Source organism: Rousettus aegyptiacus, unplaced genomic scaffold (assembly GCF_014176215.1).
Source record: "Rousettus aegyptiacus isolate mRouAeg1 unplaced genomic scaffold, mRouAeg1.p scaffold_m13_p_12, whole genome shotgun sequence".
Taxonomy (NCBI): domain Eukaryota; kingdom Metazoa; phylum Chordata; class Mammalia; order Chiroptera; family Pteropodidae; genus Rousettus; species Rousettus aegyptiacus.
Window position 1 is genome coordinate 15074068 of NW_023416287.1, and position 5501 is coordinate 15079568.

Consider the following 5501-nt stretch of genomic DNA (forward strand, 5'->3'; position numbering starts at 1 on the left):
CTAAAGTACCCTCAAAAGAATAAAAAATAACCAACAATCAATCAGAAAATAGGCAAAAGACATCAACAGATATGTCACTGAAAAGGACACACAGATGGCAAGTAAACATATTAAAATATGTTCAGCTTCATTAACCATTAGGATAATGCAAACAAAAACCACAATGTGATATTACCACACACACATCAGAATGGGTAAAAAAAAAATTTTCAATTGTTATAAGACCTGAAGCAGAAAGAATGCAAAGAAACTGGATCACCCATATTTTTCTGATGGGAATATAAAATGGTACAGCCTTGTCCATGGCCATGCCACCCTGAACAAGCCTGACCTCATCTGATCTCGGAAGCTAAGCAGGGTTGTTCCTGGTTAATACTTGGATGGGAGACCAATAGGAAGACCAGGTGCTGTAGGCATTAAAAATAAAAAGTAAGGGATTGTAAGCTGGCAAGGTCCATGCAATCTGTGAGGTCAACGAGTTCCCTGTGATGACTTATCTGTTCTATATCTTGACTGGGTGGTGGATACAGAAACTTATGCATATGATAAAATTATTATATAATTAAATATTCACATGTGATCAAATAGTAAAGAACTAAATACACTTGTACATACTCAGAGAGGAGTAAGAGTAAAACTGAGGAAAACTGAACAAGATCAGTGGATTATAGTTATGTCAATATCCTGGTTGTGATATTGTACCATGGTTTTGCAATCTGTTATTATTGAGCAAACTGAGTAAAGAGTACATGGGATCTCTCTGAATTATTTCTTATAACTTCATATATGAGTGTACAATTATCTCAAAATTAAACATTTTTTTAAAAAACAGAGAGGAGTGGTGCTCAGAGAAATAGATTTTCATTTCCAGTGACAAGTAGGTTAAGACATGTGGATGAGCCCAGTATACAATGATTAAAGGACCCTCAGCCATGGGCAAGTTAGCAAGACAAGTCAGTGTAATGGAGGAAGTATTTTTCAAACTTTAAGCCTGTTCATTTTAATTCTTCTCTTTAAATCATATGTCTTTGCAGTCTTCTTCTGTAAGATAGAAATTTAACATTAAACTTGAAAATTAAGTTTGAGGAAGAGAGAGGATATTCTGTATTCTTTTAACATATTAAGAACCAGATCTGGAGGAATCCAATAGAGTTTCTCTAAGGGGAAGTTGAGATTTCTGTCCTGAAGAATTTCTTTTTACCCTCCCAAATTCACTCTGCACCTTCTCCACTCTGCTGGGTCTCCCAGGGGACTACTTATAAGGAATCTAGCAACCACTTCCCTTGACCTTGGCTTCTCGTTGGGTTCAACCAACTGGAGGACAGCAGGGGAGCAGAAGATAGGAGAGGAGGAGGTTGAGTATTTGTTCCCTTGGCTCCCTCACTGCCAAGTCATCCTGAGTGGGCCGTGTCCCTCTGTCATCGGTCACAGCTCCTGCCAGATCTCCCTCCCCATGCAGTTATTCTAGCCACTTCTGGTGGCTGCCCCTTCCCTTTCCCTCTTCAGACCTGGAGGTGGTATCAGCTTCCCACTGTCTCTAGCTCCAAGATACTGCACTATTCCCTGTTATTTCCTTGACTCCATACGTTCAGAACTGGTCCCTCTGTTAAACTATCTTCACACATCTCTTATCCTGTTTCAAGGTGTCATCTCTTTCCTATAGTGTCGTTAAAAGATAAAATTTCTCTCTGGACTAACTCGGCTAGGCCATAAGACTTGTTGTCCTAAGATAATAGGATAACTACTTAGGAGAAGTTTTTTAAATCCTTTTGGTTCCAGTTTGTGGAGAGAAAGGAATCAAAGGCAGATTTCCCACCCCCGATCCTCCTGTCACCAATTCTGGGCTGGGGATGAGGGTCAGTGAGGTGGCCACATCGAAATGAACCTGACGGCACTACTGCAGTCAAGAAGGTGTTTGATAAATTATATCTGTCGGACAATTTGTTATGCTCGCCCCACATTTAGATTCACATTTTATCTATTTTCTCATTTAACCTTCACACTAAGGATCGCATTAGACCCTCCATATGACAGGATACAGCTCAGAAGCAAGGAAACTCACCTAAAATTTACAGCAAACAAATGGCAGAGCCAAGACTTGAACCCTGGTCTTTCTAGCTACGAAGCTTGCACATACTTTACTTCCCTATAAAAACAGCAGATTAACTAACTAAGATTATTATGTTAGTCTGATCCAGCTGCCATAACAAAATACCAGACTAGGTAGCTTAACAACAGAGTTATTTCTCACAATTCCGAAAGCTGGGAAGTCCAAGATCAAGGTATTGGCAAGGTAGGTTTTATTCTGAGCCTTCATCTCTTGGCTTACAAGTGGCCAGCATCGCTCTGTGTTCTCACATGACCTCTTCTCTGTGCACAGAAAGAGCAAGCTCTCTACTGGTTTTTCTTATAAGGACACTAATCGCATCAGATTAAGGTCCCACTCACGTGATCTCATTTAACCTTAATCACCTCTGTAAAGGCTGCATCTCCAAATACAGCCACATTTGGGGTTAGAACTTCAATATGAATTGGGGGGAGGAGGGGACACGAACATTCAGTTTGTAATAATTACCCAGGTTTTGTTTTTAAAAGGAATAACCAGAATGACTTATTTCATTTATAGAAGCTCAGAAAGCATACCTATTATAAAAGTTTTCAACTCAAATTTAAGTCTTGCGTTCCCTTTAATACATTGACAAGAAATCCAGTATTTCCCTCTTGGGGCTATCCACTGTCTCCCTTCCCAATTTTTCCAACCCTAGGGTCTCAGCAGTCTAAGTGGCCCACAACTGAATGGGAAGCCCATTGGCATGAGGTCAGTCTGTGATACCCATTTCTTCTCATGGCCGCTCGGTGATGCTGCTGAAAGTTGGGTGACTTTCAACTTTCTCAGGATGCTCATGACCCACCGCATGACAGTGCATCACAGGTCCAGAGCGAGGGCCGGAGACCATGGATATCATCATGCTCTATCACCAGTCTGAAGGGAGGGAAATTCTCGGCTTTCTGCTGACTCTCTGCTAAAGCCACCAAAACTCAACCACAGAACGTGTCTGAACTTCGTACTGCTCCTAGAAAGGAAAAAGGAAGTGGTTGAAGAAGAGATAGAATTAAAAGCAAATTAGAGAAAAAAGTCTGAAGCAGCTGTGTTTTAGAAAGCAAACCTCTTAGGCATGGTTTTTATCTCCAGCAGACCTGCTCCAAAATTCCAAAATGAGAGTGATCAGGTCACAGATTTATTAAGAAAAAATACAAAAGAGCACCTTATTCTACAAAAACAAAACACGGTAATTTTGTGAGTCAGATCTAACTTATAAGTCAAAAGGCTCTTGGTCCTCTTGGTCCTCTTCCAATTCAGTAACTGAGGTATGTCTCGATTAATTAATCAAATTCTCTCTCTCTCTCTCTCTCTCTCTCTCTCTCTCTCTCTCTCTCTCTCTCTCTCTTTCTCTCTCTCTCTCTCTCTTCCCACTCTTCCCCACCCCCTCTCTCATGCACAAACTTGAAAAGAAATTTCTTAACTCTGGGTGGCAGAAAGAGAAAATAGAAATACAGGCCTTCAATAAGAGATGAAACCCCTCTCTGTCCAAAAACACTCATCCCTCTTCCAATGCTCTGTTATAAAATTGCACATAGACAAAGCACACTTAAGAGTTTGCCAGTCAAGTGGAGATCAAGAGACAGGTAACACTTCCGAGTAACAACGTCCTTAGCTACGTATTGCATTTTGGAGCACACAAAGAGAGCCTTATCTCTGTCTGTTATAGCTCACAGGTGAGCGAGGGTAACAGCCATGGACACATAAATCCCAACACAGAGCAATTGATGAATCTAAAGAACTAAGTGATCAAAGATACCAGAGGCAGGACTTTCTAACTACCTAGTAGCAGTTGAGAAAGCGTCCTCAAAGACATATGTTTAAGATAAGTATTAAATAATAAATAGGAATTCCTCTCCCACTAGAATCTTGTCTTTGAATTGCTTTAGGAATTTGCCTAAATAAGTGTGTGCATGCATGGCATGCGCATGCATGAATTTAAATAAATAAATAAATAGATAAATAAATAAATAAGCCATACATACAAATAAAAATGAGTAATAAAACTACATGACTCTAAACACATATGAAAGTTTATGTATCCCATAAAGGTAAAAGCTCTTCTCTTTGCTAATTATCCAACCCATCATGGCACTTGGACCAGATAAAATTTCTCCCAGGAGTCTTCATAAAGAAAACAATGTGTCCTATAATAAACACCACTTTACAGCATCATTAAAAGGGATATAAGTAATAGCTTCACAGATCTGTTTTATTTTTATCAGAACCTCAAAAGGCCGTTTATTGGAAGCAGACCTCCAGGGAACCAGTAGCCTATCCAGGTGCCCAGCTTTCTGTGGCCCAAGTTTCTTTCAAGGAAACGGAATCTTTTAGAAGATTTAGAAGAAGAGATGAATTGCAAACCCTCCAAACAAGCAATCCTTTTTAAATACTACTTCTCTCCAGAGACTGTAAAAGAAACTGAGGCCCACGATCACTAGATCATACTTATTGGTCATACTTAGGAGTGAGGAAGTTATCATATGCTGTACTTGAAGTGGCCAGAAGCACACAGACAGCCATACAGGAGAGCGTCACATCATTTCGTGAGAATCGAGGTGGTGAAGAGGGAGACGGCCTCCAATGAATGGGGAGAACAGTCAAGAATCTTCTCTTAAGAACCAGATGAAAGAGGGTGAGTACAATGTGAAGGGGAAGAGTAGTGAGGGGGAAAAATATGACAAGGACTACCCTGGTACCTCTTCTTGCCGTAAAATATCCTCTACCACTTTTATTCAACCAATGGCAAGGAACTCATCAACTCCCAAACAGTCTAAAAGAGCATTCATTTAACATACATTTCCTGAGCACCTGCTGTCCATCATAAAATATACCAGTTACTAAGATACTGGAGGCACATAAGGCCTGATTTCTGCCCTTAAAAAATGCAAATAACTTAGAATAAATACCTCTGAGTCTTGCTTCTTTCGTAGTTTTGTTGCTAAGCATGGGCCAGAAAAGAGAAACCTGCACACCTGAATGGAATTCCTAAGGTTTTCCATGGAGATCACAAGATGTGCCCAGATTCCCAGAGATGTTCAAGCGTGAGCAGTGGACCCTTGTGCACTCTGAGTAATAAAATCACACCACGAGGAAGACAGATGAAGGATTGTGAGGTCAAAGGAAAACATCTCCACCTGCCTCCTCAGTCCCAACCCTTACACTGATAAAGCCTCTCTCTAATTAATCATCTGTGCTGGTAAATGTCCGCTGATCTTATTAAACAATAGGGCTGGGTAGAAGTGATGGGCCAGCATCGCTGCTAAGACCTCTCAACCCTCATTAATAAATTTAATAGTGGCACCAAGCTATCTCAGGAGTGTAGTAGGTTATAAGCTATGCCTTTCCTTGGGGTATAATTTCATGTTCTTGTTCTGTGTGGAAGTAATGCATTTATTCC

At 40.4% G+C, this 5501-nt stretch overlaps 1 pseudogene; it reads left to right on the forward strand.

Annotated features, from left to right (window-relative positions):
- Positions 1-298: 298 nt before the first annotated feature.
- Positions 299-416, forward strand: LOC118610624 (annotated as a pseudogene).
- The last annotated feature ends 5085 nt before the right edge of the window (positions 417-5501 follow it).